Source organism: Daucus carota, chromosome 3 (assembly GCF_001625215.2).
Source record: "Daucus carota subsp. sativus chromosome 3, DH1 v3.0, whole genome shotgun sequence".
Taxonomy (NCBI): Eukaryota; Viridiplantae; Streptophyta; class Magnoliopsida; order Apiales; family Apiaceae; genus Daucus; species Daucus carota.
The window spans coordinates 40,407,572-40,423,309 of NC_030383.2; the positions used below are offsets into that span (position 1 = coordinate 40,407,572).

A 15,738-nucleotide genomic window follows, 5' to 3' on the forward strand; every position below is an offset into this window, starting at 1 on the left:
GGTTGCTTTTGCTATTGTAAATAATGTAAAAACAATGCATTAGGACCATAATTTGTTGCCACATGTGTTATATGGCAATGTTTAAACTAAAAAAAAGTGTTGCAAATTTTGTTGCAATAAAAGAGCAAACTAAAGCAATGATTTAAATACCATTGCTATAGAGGAAAAGTTGTTGCAATATGTGGCTCTGGCAATGATTTGAACTTGTTGCAATACATATGTTAATTCATTGCAAAAAGGGACCTATGGCAACGGGGGCAAACTTAACGGTCGATTTTTTGAAAATCATTGCAATAGACGCAATTGCAATGATTTTGTATAATATAGCAACTATTTTCAGGGGTTGCTAAATGCAATCTATGGTGTAGTGCCACCACAGCTCGCGAGAGATTGGCCATGATACGCGATGTTCTTGGACTGACTCCCGAGGCGGCTGATGTGAGGAAGAACTGCTTGAGGGTCGGTTGGTTGATTGATAACTTTGGCGACTGTGCCCGGTTGGACGAGGCAGCGGAGGATTTTGATGAGCAGACTATCTTTCACATCAGGGCACACCTACTGTGTGTTATTGGATCGTTGTTTCCTAATAGCAGCGGGAACTATGTGAATCTCAACCTCCTTTGGATGCTACGTGACTTGCAGAGCGTGGATGGTTATAGCTGGGGGAGTGCTGTTCTTGCATACCTTTATAGGAAGATGTGCGATTCCACCCATAAAGTCACAAAAAACTTCGCTGGATACGCCACGTTAGTACAGGTACGCATTTACTATCATTTTATTTTTCAAGTTTTTCTTCATATATATTTTGATGTGCACATATATGTATGTACCTTCACACTAGGTGTGGATATACGAGCGGTTCCCTACATTAGCTCCCCGACACACGGCCACACCCCTGATTATCTACCCACTTGCGCTAAGGTTTGTAATATGCTACTCTTCTCGTAATCGCAATAAGTTTGTATATCCTCCAGTTTGTGCACATGTACTAGTTCACACGTATAATATAAACATTTTGTTGTAGGTGGACAGGGCCGTTTACCCGTACTGAGGTGCCGCACGGTCAGCGTCGTATCACCCGGTACGAGCTGGATAACATGATTGAGGCAAATTTTCGGTGGAGGCCGTATGCACATTTTGATGACGAGCATCAGCCTGAGTATGATTTGTACCTGCGTTGGACTGCTCCTACGCCTTTAATGTACATGGCCTATGTGGAGTGGTGTTATACTGATAGGGTGACGAGGCAGTTCGGGTTCGTGCAGGACATACCCACATCCTCTCCACGTGCGAATCATAGTAACCTGCACACCATTGTCAACGAGGCCATTAACTGGGAGGGCGCCAGGGAGTCTCACACTCGTATATGGGATAGGTCCCTTGAGCGAGCTCTTACATCTCCCCCACTCATGTTTGGCGAGGGTTGCACTGCGGCATACATGCCTTGGTTTCTTGCAGTGACACGTAGATACATTGTAAACCCCGTCTATTGGAGGACTGCAGAGGCTTTCCAGGGCACACAGGGCGCCACACAGGCACTGGTAAACTCCCTTGTAACTGTTCTTCTAACTTCCTTCCATTACTATGCTAGCTTATTTTCTATATGTTCTGTTATAACTATTCTTCATCTGATTATGTCTTCACATGGCTGTTAACAGGAGGATCAGCTTGTAGATATGGAGAGTGCCATTAACCCTGCTACCCTGGATCTTGCTCGGGCACAGAGGATTGTACAGGGGTTGTTAGGACGTTTTAGGGGTTCAAGAAACCCTAGCAGACACAGAGGACGGCCACCAGTTACACCAGTTGAGCCGGAGCCAGGCACGTACTACACTCACGTGGCCAGTGGTAGCTCAGACACGGGAGGTTGGTCACACCTGGTTGGCACTTCTTCTTCGCCGGTTGGGGATGTAGCGGGTACTTCTAGGGCGGATGGATGGGACTCCTGGCCCGCGTCGACGGTCAGGCCATCTACATATGCAGGGGATGACTACGAGGGTGGTCCACGTGGCTTTACGGTCAGATTAGAGGATGACCAGGACATGTCTGCTGAGCGTCAGTCGCAGGAGTCATACCAGTTCCAGGATGCAGATGCTTATCGTCCTGACATGTCTTTCCTGAGGGATCAGTACACCACACCTCCGCCACAGGTCCCGGTGCCGTCATTTGCTAGCCAGTCCTACATCTTCGGGGCACCCGCGTTTCCATTCGCACCGCCACCAGAGAGGTCCATTCCTACTCCTATACAGATGTCCACTTTTGCTTCGTACACTGGTGAGAGTAGTCCATGGACGCCCCCCAGCACAGCAGTACCAGGGCACTCCGAGGCCGAGGAGCAACCTGAGGATGAGCATCGACAGCAGCCACCTAGAGCTGCGAAGGGAAAGGGTCGAAGATGTCACACCGGAAGCCACATCTTCGGCCATAAGAAGAAGTAGGATTTCCCTCGTATGTAGTTTGTTTATGGTTATGTACCTGACCATGTACTCGTACGTTTTTATTTCTTGATCTGATTATGTACTCTTAGTCTAGTAGATCGGTTGTTACGTTATTATGCAGTTCTTGTGCTTTTCTTCATTCTTATGTCATAATGTTTTATAATGATTCAAGCATTGAAATTCATAAGGACAATAAAGGAAACCTAACATAACATAATAAACGACAGAACACTAAAACACATACACATGTTGATCTTTCTCGAAACCAGTAAAACTGACTTTATTTGGACTAAACTTTACATATATCAAATAACTGAAAAAAATAATATAAAATTTGAATTACTTGAACAACAAAAGTTGAGACATTACATATAAGATACAATACATATAGTAATGGGGGTGATCTTGTGGAGAAAATACCTAACTCAAAGGGATTTCTTCAAAGAATTTGAGATGGGTCAGAACTTCAAGAATCTGTGTACTCTGCTTTTACAAGTACAAAGTGGGAAAAAGTGAGACATAAATAAAAATTTGGTTTAAGAATCGTGTGACTTTTGAGATGTACCCACTATAGGTAAACGGCATTCTATTTAGATATTGTTTGTTCGAATTTTCCTTTTTTATGTATTTTGTTTACTTATTATCGGTAATTACCAAGTCCTTGGAACCTTCAAAACAGATAGAGGTTTTATTATATTTGTCAAAAGAAAAGTTTTATTATTTGTTTTCGATCTATTTGTACTTAACTCTAATAACTAAATATATAGATAATTTTTAGTAATTAAAAATAGAATAAAAACAGATAGACTAACATGTATATGTACTTAATTTCATATTAATATTTTGAAGATATTAGCATAGAATGATAAATATACATTTCTACTACCCATTTATAAAAGAAATATTATAAAATATAAATCTTTACGCAAAAAGATAATTAATCAGTTAATAAGATTTAATCAAATCAATATACTGTAAGAAAACATTCTTATGCAAAATTTAAAATTACTTTTTAATTTCAAATTTTAAAAAATTTCCAGATTAATCCGCGACCGAACAACGATTAATCGGCGATTAATCCCGATTAATCGCCGACTTTTAGAATGCTGGTGCTAAGATATATATTATTTCATGGTATTAATTATATTTATTTCACAAAACAAATAAAATTTGATTTTAAATAAAATATTTAATACAGTAAAAAAGTAATTGCGTATACAATTTTTGGAAAAAAGGTCGGGTAGGGGACGCCCCTGTGGAGGGCGACCTGCCCACGGAGAAAATCAATGGGGGTCGCCCTCGTCAGGGGCGACCGGCCCTGGGGAAATTTCATGCATGGGTCGCCCGACTTTTGTTGAATTAGGCTGGTTAGTTTTGAAAAGTTGAACGTAGGCTGGTTAGTTTTGAAAACTTTACGTTCAGACTGGTTAGAAATGTAAGGGAGCCCGCCAAGTGAACTCGTGCAAAGTGATATGGCCGGGATAGAAAAGTTTATTACTCTGTTTTGAAATATAGGTCGTTTGACTTTTTGCACGCAATTCTAAGGGTTTTGACCGCAATTAGAAAACATTATTTTAAAATTTTTTTTTTTGAATAAAAATATGTGATATATATTTTTATTCAGAAAAAGAAAATTTCAAAAATAATGATTTTTAACATGCGGTCAAAAGATTTAGAAATACGTGCAAAAAAGTCAAGCAACCTATATTTCAAAATAGAGGGAGTACTCGAAAAAGAATCCCATTTATAACCATCCTACACACTTTCGTCTCGGAAAAAGAATTCCACTGATATGATCGGATGGAAGCGATGAGGAGATCTGTGAATTCAAATTAGGGGTGTTCGTGGTGCGGGTGCTGCGATTTTTTTCTAAAACCTCGAGCCAATCAACGCATACGATTTGAAAAAATTCGTAAACCGCGTCCATACCACATAATATTAAAAACACGTAAATCACATATATTTGTATTTGTAAAATAGTTATCTTTGTTATAAACTCTAAATTATAACAACACCCATACCAAGCTTTTTTTTAGGTGCTGTTGTCAGTGTTGTAAAAAGCGGGAATCGGAATTAGTCGGTGAAGGCACCGTCTAGCGATTAATCGGATAATCGGAGATTAATCGGAGTGATTAATCGGATCATTAATCGTAATCAATTTAATATTATTTTTTAAATTGTATATATATTTATATAACTATATATAGTATAAATTTATAGTCATATAAAATCGAAAGATTGACGATTTTTTATAACACAAAACATGATACAAAGTTCGGTCATCTCATATATAAACTTGAATTTGATAGAATCTGCTAAGAAAGATATTGCAAATTTATGTAATTAGAGTTTAGGAGCTAATATTGAAAAAGTGAAAGGTTATAAAAACAACTTTAATTTCTGTGTTTTGTCAATTCTGTGCCTTTTGTTTTATTTAAAATTAAATTTAAAATTTTAAAATTTTTTACTTTTTATTTTAAATTTTTTTAAGTTCACCGATTTTTGACCGACTTTTTCCGATTAATCCCGACTTTTGACCGATTAATCCCGATTTTGGCCGATTTTCAGAAAAAAACGATTTTTTTACCGATTAACGCTTAATCGAGACGGTAGCCGACCGAACAGCGATTAATGGGCGATTAATCCCGATTAATCGGCGACTTTTTGAACACTGGCTGTTGTAGACAACAAAAATAATTTTTTCGAAAAACTACTAAAAACTGTTTAATAATTCTTAAATCTTTTGAGTCAGAAACTACTTTTGGAGAAAGCATGTTCCTCGTACTTTTGAAAAAAGTTGCTCTCCGGTTTGTACTGGAAGCTGTCACCCCATATTTTTGAAAAAAATTGCTTTCCAGTTTGCACTGGAAGTTGTCACAGACTTCGCTATCGAACCTCAATAAAATCTTTATAGTTTTATATTATACCTAAACATGTGCAGATTTTTCTACAAAATACCAGATAGTTATTAACTTCTTTTACCACTATATCTTCAAATAGCCGAACAATTTTGAAAGACATTCCCCGGCACATCCCAACTGTCTAAAAAAAACCTCTTACATTTTACAAATATATGAAATCAAATCTAGACATTTCAATCGTGTCGTGTACTTTCGTGTTTTGTGTATTTAAAGATGAAAATCATACCCGACCCGTTTAGGATTCGTATATCTAATCTTAAACTCAGTTCGTTTGAAAATGTGATGTGTACTTTTAATGTATTTTTTGTGTACATTTAATAAAATCTAATAACAAAATATAATTAATATATATTTTCGAATTATATTATATATATATTATTTTATGAAATATATATTAAATTTTTATATTTATATATAATTGTCTACAAATTTGTACATGTATATATAGGCCACGTGCTCAAAAAAGAAAATTCCTAAAAGAAAAACAATACAAAATACCTTAAAATCAAATATAGAATGTCATTTAAAATTTGAATTAAATTTAAATTATATGCTGATTAACGTTTTGTTATGAATAGTAATAGTATCCGTCATGTTTAACAATAAATATGGATAAACATAACATGATTTTATGTAAAATTAATCGTGCAACACAGACACACATTCCATTCTGGATTCTGTTCTAGATTTTATAATATTTCATATTAGTAATTTGGGTGAGTTTGGAAGTGAGATTTCATATATTAAATTTTATTTGATGTTTAACTATGTAATTATAATCTTAACAAATCATTTTTTTATGAAAAATGAAATGTTATGATAGTATTTTATTTTATTTTTCCAAAGTTTCTTTATGGAGTGCAATCCTTTTTTATATATAATATATATTTTTACATGAAAAATAAATATACTTATATCTTGTATATTCGTGTATATAAAATTAAAACTCATATCCAATACTAAATACAACGTGTATTTTCGTTTTCGTGTTTGTATATTTTTGTGTTCGTGTACCAAAAATTAAAATCCAAACACTAATTTTTTATGTTGTGTTCGAGCTAATGGCAGATAATAATAGCTTGAGAATTACTTTATTTCTTAAGATATTTTTTTTTGCACTCTAACTAAGCGGCAGACCCGACAGGACTGACAGATAACCCGACGTTAATAGCAGGTAGTGTCGTATTTCGCATTATGTTTCATGTTGCGTATAATATTGTACGTGAGATCTAATCTATACATACCCTCATGCTTTAAAAAGAACGTGAATAAGTCTAGATATTCTTTTTCTTTGCGGCAAACTGAAAGTCGAGTACTTGTTACATGTCAATTCCCAGCTCTCCTAATGACGATACTCTACTTCGTATTTTATTTTCCTAGTAGTCTCTTTATTTCACTGAACATTATTGTTGTGTAATAAGCCGTACCATGTCGTGACAATTTATGTTGGTGGCTCTCTGGTCCTAGCTGGCAAGAGAATATTTTCTGTTTGTTGTCCAACGGTACTGTCCTCTATATAGAGTGGTAGGAATAGCCTGTATCACTCAGCTTTTAGATCTACAATTGATGAAATATATGCATCTGGGTTCTTCCATTCTCTTTAGCTCTCTACTCTGTTATTCATCATTTAGCTTTAATTCATAAAAGTAATATGGTATCAGAGCTGCTGATGATGTTTCTTTTTAAGGAGTGAGTTTATTGAGTGCCATGTGATTCATATTTGTTTACTTTCATCGCTAAAAGCTCCTGTTTGTTTGTCTCTGTGTGTCTCTTATAGAGTAGTGCTCATCTGTGTTAAGCTGTGTCTTCTATGGCTAGGAGCAGCAAGTTTTCTTTCTCGGATATGCAGAATCCGTTGTTCTTGCATCCCTAAGACAACCCTCTTTCCATCAGCGTCACTAAGTTGCAAGGTGCTAGTGATTATCGCTCATGGAAACGTTCCATGGAGATTCAACTGTCTTCCAAACGCAAACTGGGTTTTGTCGATGGCTCCGAGAGACGTAGTACAACTGATTCCACAGAGGCTGTGCAGTGGGATACTTGCAATAGCATGGTAACCTCTTGAATCCATAATAATCTCTCAGATTCTATCAAAAAATCTGTTCTCTTTATTACATCTGCTGCTGAAGTATGGAAACAACTTGAAAAACGTTTTCAACTCACTCATGGTTCTCGCAAATATAAGCTCTGTAAAGATCTGTTTGCTCTTCGTCAAAATGGTAGTCCTGTTGTTGATTATTATACCTCTCTAAGTAGTGTGTGGGAAGAGCTAGATTCCATGACTCTCTTACCTTCCATTACAACTTTTGGAGATTATATTACTAATCTCTTGAAAGCGATTGCCACTCAAAAGGAAGAATCTAAGTTGTTTTAGTTTCTAAATGGCCTAGATGAGATTTATGGTGCACAACGTAGTCAGCTGTTAATGCTTAACCCTCTTCCAAGTGTTGAAATGGCTTGTTCAGCCATTCAACAAGAAGAGTCACAGCGTGATGTCTTAAAAACCTCGTCCTTGTTTGAAAATGAGGTGTCTGCTATGCTGAGTAAAAGCTCTGTTAGTGAAAGAGCTGTGTCTTGTGGAGTCTGTGGAGGCAAGGGTCATCCTGATGATAGGTGTTGGAATGTAATAGGATACCCAAAATGGCACTATAAATGTTAGGTCCAAAGTATCGTAGAAGGGGGGGTTGAATACGATACTCACTACAATTTAAAATTCTTTCGAATCTTGCGGATAAACAAATTGCAGTTCTGTAATGGGTTTCGTGTTCCGGATATTTATTGGGTCGATTTCTGAGGATATGAAAATATTAAACCAACACACAATATTTTTCAAGGTATATCTGTATATTGATAAATACCTCGAAGGGTGCTACAAATCCAAACCCGAAGGTTCGGCTACAATGGCCACGACTCTCAATATTACAAACTCTAACCGCTACGGATATTTCTATTACAAAGCTAGACTAGAGTGTATATATAGTGGGAGTAGCCGTGCAGAGCACTTGGCCATTTCATCCCGAAGGATGATATATAAATTGTGAGAACACAATTCACATATTTATAGGCTTTCATAAACTAACCATGGTTAACGAGTTCGTCCTGGACGACTTGAGTTCGTCCGGGACGGATTCGATTTAACAAAATAAATCTAACTCCTTAATGTAAAAGTTGCGCCTGAAGTATACAGTGTGTATATATATATCAAAGTTGCGCTTGATATATATATATACACATATATATTCAAAAGTTGCGCCTCTTTTACACTCCCTTCCATTGCCTTAGAATAATTTCAAGAACTGGATCAACCTTTGACTGAGGGTCAAAGGTTGCGCTTGACACAAGAAAGTCAAACATGGCGCCTTCTCCTGGTCAATGGTTGCGCTAGAGACTCCCCCTGTAGCTAGTACTTAGACAAAATTCAGAGCACATAACCTTGCGCTACAGTGGACGACTTACAGGAGGCGCAACATTTGACCGGGTCAAATGTTGCGCTCCAAACCGTTGAGCAGTTGGGAGACTTAGAAAATTCAAAGTACTTTGTTATGTGAGGAGGCGCAAACTTTGACTAAGTCAAAGTTTGCGCTCCAGTCGAGTTATCTCCACTGTATATGTACTTAGACATTTTCTAAGTGAGGAAGAGCATTTGACTTTTGGTCAAATGTTGCTCCTCACATAGCTTCCTTGTTCTCTCTCATCACTTGGGGACGAACTTTGACTTGGTCAAAGTTTGCTCCTCAAGAGTGCATTGCCTTCACTGTGATAATACTTAGAGAAATTTCTAAGTGAGGAAGAGCTGTTGACTTCGGTCAAATGTTGTTCCACCATTGTAAAAGCTTTCCTTGTTATCACTCCTTTGACTGAGATTGACTTGAGTTTGCTCCATCCATATATTTATATTATATTCATAATATTATATAAATATATGTATAAATAAAGATATATATATATAAATGTATATAAATAATATTTATATAAACATATAGTAATATATATATATACATATATTTAAATATATTCTCATATATTTAAATATATATAATATACATAAAATTATATGTAAATATAAATATAAATATATATAGGGATATATATATAATTATCTATAGATATAAATATACACATATTTATGCACATAATATATATATATATATATATATATATATATATATATATATATATATATATATATATATATATATACACTTAAATATATAAATGTTTATGTAAAATATAAATACATATACTATATACATATATATTTATTTAAATATATATACATATAAATATACATATACATATGTTTAAAAACATATATACATATATATTATATATATTATATTTAATTAAATATACATATATACATATATAATTATATTTGTACATATACAAATATATAAGTGCACACATATATAAAATGTCACTTCCTGATATGGCTTTCAGTGGAAGCTTTGACATATGGCATTTGAGCAGTAAGCTTTGGCATAGCTGGCATTTGGCTTGACTTGGCTTTGGAACAAATGACTTGATATGACTGGATCAATTCTTCGATCGATAAATACTTTGCAAAGCTCCGTACGTGCTGACGCTTAGTGCACTGGTCTGGTTCACAAGCGACTAACACTGAAGTTAAACATTGTACCGTCTTTGTCAGCAAACATTGATCAGTCGGTTCCGGGTTAGTTTATGCTTCAGTTTGTTGATTATAAATAACCAACCAAGATATATAGAAATATCTTGCTTCAGGGGTTGCACTGAAATCTTTCGAGTACTTGGACAACATCTTCATTGCTTCCACAATCTTGAATACTTCAATCTTTATTCTTCACTGAGGCATGAACATATTAATGAACTTCTTCCAGTGAACTTATTCCTTCAAGACTGTAGATGGCTTCTTCAACCTTTGTCTTCGTATTTTCCGATTCCGGTGCAGGCGTAGTGTTATTTACTTGTCCTGTTCTATTGTTGAGTTATCATCCCTATGTAACAGATAGGGTTGTCTTTACATTTAGACTTACAATCTCCCCCTATTTGTTTGTTAATCATAACAAGCAAATCCTCTGGAGGATAACTCAACTAACACTAGAAAAAGTAAAGTCCTGGACTAGTAAATAATGCTACAAAGTTTCTGGATCATATAATACATTTCCAGATTTCATGAATAGAAATAACAAATGTGCATATCACCTTTATTTCTCTGGTTCTTGCTTTCCTGCTAGATAATCCTCATAGTCTGTCTTGAAGAGAATTCAAAACATCCCATTATGCAAAGAACAATCAGCAGCTTCATTGAATTCTTCAGTGGTAATGAATAAGAACCTGTCTACCACTTACTGAAGAATAGATGTATCACCTTATACTTCTCCTCCCGTTACCTTGATCAGGTTCCCAATAGCTATCTTCCTTAGATGAAAGATCAATCCTCCTCCTTAGTTGAAAGAAGAATCTGCCCCTCAGTAGTACACAGCTAAAGAGTAGTTTAATCCCCCTTAGTTGTAGACAGCTAAAGAAAGCTAACTTACTTTTTCTTCCCCCTTACATATATTCTCCCCTTAAATATATTCTCCCCCTTAGTTGTGGAATCCTCCGAGGATATGTGGTATCAAATATGGTCAAGGAACGTGTCCAATACATCCTGTACCAAAAGATAATATCCCCGTAGAGAACTAAACAACACTAAAGCTGGGGTCGAAGAAAGAGTTCAGAAGAAGGGTTTACTTTGATTGGGTTGGTCCCTATGCTGAAAGAATAGGTTCCAAACGGAAAAGTAATGAGTAAAAACTAACATTCCAGTAACAACATCCACTTTGTCTTTAGGTATAAATTTGGTAATTAGTGGGTGTCTCACTAAAATGTTCTGCAGGTGTATCACTCAACACTCAAATTTCTCTCGGTTTTTGGGTAAGGGTGTCACTCACAAGTTCTGTAAGTGTATCCCTCCACACAAATACTAAGCTTCCAAAATGCTGAGTACCTGCAAGAAAATCACCTTAGCCACCCTTAAAGGGGGTCACCGGTGGTGCAATGGGAGTTCGTAATTCCCAGTCCCTACAGACTCATCAGATAAATTTGAATCATGGTCCACAAGTTGCCAACCACTAAGTGGCTTATCCAATTAAGGATCTAGAGTTGTTTGCTCTGGGAGGTTAGACAAAGGCTTAATTATGGCAAAGGCCTAAGTCCTCCTCAATGTCTGTGAAGACACTTGATTCAAGAGAATCATCAACCATAAGTTCACAACGTGAAATGGAATGAACCGTAGTTGCTTCCGTCAATTCTTTCAACAACTTGTGAGCTTTCAATACCAATTATTATTATATGTACCTCACAAGTGTTTCACTCTTCTCAATATCCTATGTGTTGGCACTCACTCATGCACACATATTTTTCATTCTATCATCTCACTGGTTCTTCTCAGAATCTCACCAAGTGTTTAACTCTCAGTGTTTGGCTCACAGTGTTTCTCTCAGCACTCAAAGTATGGTCTTCTGTACCTGCATGAGAAAATCACCATAGCCCCTTCAAGAGAGGTCACTGGCGGTGCAATGGGGTTTCGTAAATCCCCGATCCTCAAGCGACTCATCAATAAATTGACTCATAGTCAGAGAGTTGCCGATCTCCTATAAATAGGAAATCCATTCCGATTGGATCCAGATATGTTCTTATCTGGGGAGGGAGACGAGAATCCTGAAGATTTGGCAATTGAGATCCTCGTTTCCTCCTTACACCTGTAAAGGCATCAACCATCTTATTTACCGTAAAATGGTAAATGAAGAAGTTGCTTCTGGAACAAAACCTTTAACCTTACTGTGCACTCTCTTGTATTGTGTCCATAAAATTTTCTGTTTAGGCTCTTCATCAGAGTGATTACTGATGATGTGCTTGACTCAATACAAGATGCTCTGGCTGACGAGCGAATTTCAATGGACTCATCCTTTTGAGAGAATGATTCCAGAGACTGTTTAATTGCCTTTTCAGCTCTATATTCTTTTGGGAGAATACAGATGAGCAACAGTTACCTCAAGTTTGAAAACACCTTTTCTTTTTGAGAGGTAGAGCTGTGGGTACACTATATCCCTCACATCCTTATTTACTGTAACAAGTACAGTTTCTCCCTCATTGACCTCTAGTCTAATAAGTTCCTTATCACTCCAGGGGGAAAGTTTGGATGTGTTCTGAATTTGGTTTTATAGTCTGGGATAAAGATTGTTGGTTTTCAACCTTATGACTATCTAGGAAAGCCAAGAGGCTGATTAAGTTCCGAAGAACAGAAAGAGATATAAATGCATTTTAGAAAATCTATGATTTTGAATGAAAGCAATTGCATTTAATCTTTTGAGGAAAAATGAATCAGTTGTGATTGTAAAAATGATTTGCATAAAGAATGACAATCACAACTGATGAAAGAATCAAAGTTTTCCATTAAAAACTGGTTTGAGTACGAGAGTCTGAATCTATGCATAAAAGGTTTAGATGAACTTGTCTTTGAAAAAGACACAGACTCCTGTTTCTCACCATAATTTAAAAAGGAATCAATAAAATTTATGCGCTACAGTGTATAAAGCACTCGCCACACTAATTAGTGAAAAGGCCTCATACTAGCACATCGTCAAAACAGACGCTGCAAGTGACAAAGATCACCAAGTACACAAATACAAGATAATCAATATCTCGTCTTATGACGCTACATGTATAGATGCAAAATATTCTAAGAAGTATTTATGAAATAGAGTAGTGGATACCAATTGTTGAAATCAATTGATAAGAAAATTTCTTTGAAGAAACTCACCACTCCAGAACATAAATATGAGACAGAATAAAGATTATGTTGTCTCCCTTGTACTCAGAATATTAAACACCTAAAATATATTAGCACCAGTGGTTTTAAGAAATATGCAACAATATTTCACCAGTGCCAATACATCACAATCAATTCACAAATAAAACATCAATAAAGCATCAAAAATAGATACCAATTAAATATTTCAAAAATGAATTAATCATGCTTCTATTATTCTATCAAAGTCAATCATGAAACAAATAAGCATATAATTGTGGATCACAATTTAACTAAGATAAAATAATAATTACCTACGCAATATTATATAATTATCAGATCATCATATAACAACTAAAATCATGACAATCATACAAAGATATTCGCAAGCCCGAGGGAAAGTTGAGGGAAATTTCACAAGTCCTTATACATGTAAGCATTAAGTACAAGTAAACTCACACAACTCCTCGCAGAAAATATTAACACTTAATATTAGTGATCTACATATAAGCATGCAAAAATATCACTAACACTAAAAGTATCACACCTATATGCAATCAGACATGAAATAAAATACCAATTAATAAATCATCAAATATCTAACACAAATAGCTATGCTTCAAATATATACACTAATATAAATGGATTCAGCCTAGAGAGAATCTAAGTAACTCCACAAATACTAGTATATCATGGATAAATTCTAACTAGATTCTAACCACATACCAATTACTGATACAAGTCACAAGTCTAGAAACAAATAAGTCATGCTTCAGATTTTATACCTATAAAGATGAATTCAACCTAGAAAATAATCCTAAGTATGTTCACAAATACAGATATATCACGACTAGATTATGACAAAGTTCTCTACTAGATACCAATTTTTGAAGAGGTATAGATCAAGAAAAATAACATAATTAAGTCATGCTTCATGTCATCCCTGATCATTTAAATCATGAACAAATAAGTCACTTAATTGTCATGCAACACAATTTAAATAATTGAAATAACAAACACTCATGCTAAAACATATAATCACCATCTAAGCATGCAAAGCAATAAACATGGCAATCACATATAATAGCAAAAAGCACGAGGTACTGGATTTTAAATAAATTCACAAGTCTTATATATAGACAATTTAATACTCATGAATTCATTCAAGGAATACGATAGACATGCTCATGAAAGAAGTAATACCTTATGTCAACGAGCACTAGATCGAGTTAGGTCCTTAGGTTCCAATAGCAAGATCCTTAGGTTCAAGGGAGTAGAGAGTGCTTCACAGAGTTGCTGGAAATGGAGTTATTTCCTTGTTCTTGACATCTTCTTATTATAACAAGAAATTAACCTCCTTCCACGAATGAAAGCTTCAAGAGAGAATAAATCCCATGTCTTTCTGACAATCTGTAAAACAATATCTATGTAGTTGTACAGGTTAAGCACAGTATCTTTAGGGTACCATTCCAATAGATTAGGCATCCCCAAAAATAACTATAAACCTCTTAACAACTAAATGGATAGATTCTCCAAAATCCACTCAAAACCATGAACATTGACATAGAGAAAATATAACATGTGATCATTTTGCAGTTAAGTAAAGTGATGAGTTGAATACCTCTAAGACTTGACATTTCAGTTGATGTACCTTTCTTGTACTGATCAAGTTCAGTGGTTGTTGGCTTAAGTCTTGGCAGGTCTAGAATCTTCCAAAATGCGCATATTCAAAAGATCCTTGACTTCCTTTTATTGCCATCATTCTTTAGGCTAACTAGTAGATCATAAAGACTTGCAACTTTCCAACAAACTCATCTTATCACTAATCTGCATTCACTTAGCAATTATCTTGCACAAGTGACGTTAGTCCACATATAATATAATCATGGTATCACAGCACAGATAGTATATTGTGTGTGCCTTGTATCATGAGAGGTAATAATTTGGATACCAAATATGACTCTAGCAAATAGATATTAAAACAATATGCTAGTCAGAAGTCATACCATGTCTGTGACGACCATCAGGTGTTGGATAACAACTCATAGAGAGCTAGTGAAGAAAGAGAATACAAATTCCGTTGGATCTGCAACTGCAAAGTCCTTGAAATGTTGCATGAAGCTTCATCTTCTAGCTCACTGTAATATCCTGAACCCAATTCTCGTCAATGGTGCTTTAGTTCAATCATGAAAGTCGTTGAATCCCCTAAGATGTAGAGTCCTGAACTTGAAGATTCTATTTCCATCATCTTCATAACCTTCTCTTTTGAAGTAACTCTAAGCAACCAAATTTGGCTTGTCCCTCGTAACAGAGCCAAAAACATCCAGTTGGAATCTAAATACCCGACAAGTACTAAGTAATGAATTGTCATTAGGTCAGGGTATCAGAATCTGCACAATCTGCTTTCAAACTGATTGAGATCATCTTGCTGTGCAATCATTCAATCTGGATCCCTTTAAGAGCTTCTGAATCTTCCTTAAGTTTCACTTCAAATTGAAACCCAAAGAAATAACATTATTTCACAATAGCTCTTCCAGTCTTCACTTCACCGTTAGGAACATTTAAGAACTAGAACCCGGGAATGATATAGACTCAAACCCTTTGT

The 15,738-nt window shown here is 35.6% G+C and overlaps 1 long non-coding RNA gene across 1 annotated transcript; it reads left to right on the forward strand.

Moving 5' to 3' along the window:
* Nucleotides 1-598: 598 nt before the first annotated feature.
* LOC108212467 (uncharacterized) lies at nucleotides 599-1,148 on the forward strand. Its single transcript, XR_010290014.1, has 3 exons — nucleotides 599-756; nucleotides 842-921; nucleotides 1,025-1,148. It is a non-coding gene; the product is annotated as an uncharacterized LOC108212467 (long non-coding RNA).
* The last annotated feature ends 14,590 nt before the right edge of the window (nucleotides 1,149-15,738 follow it).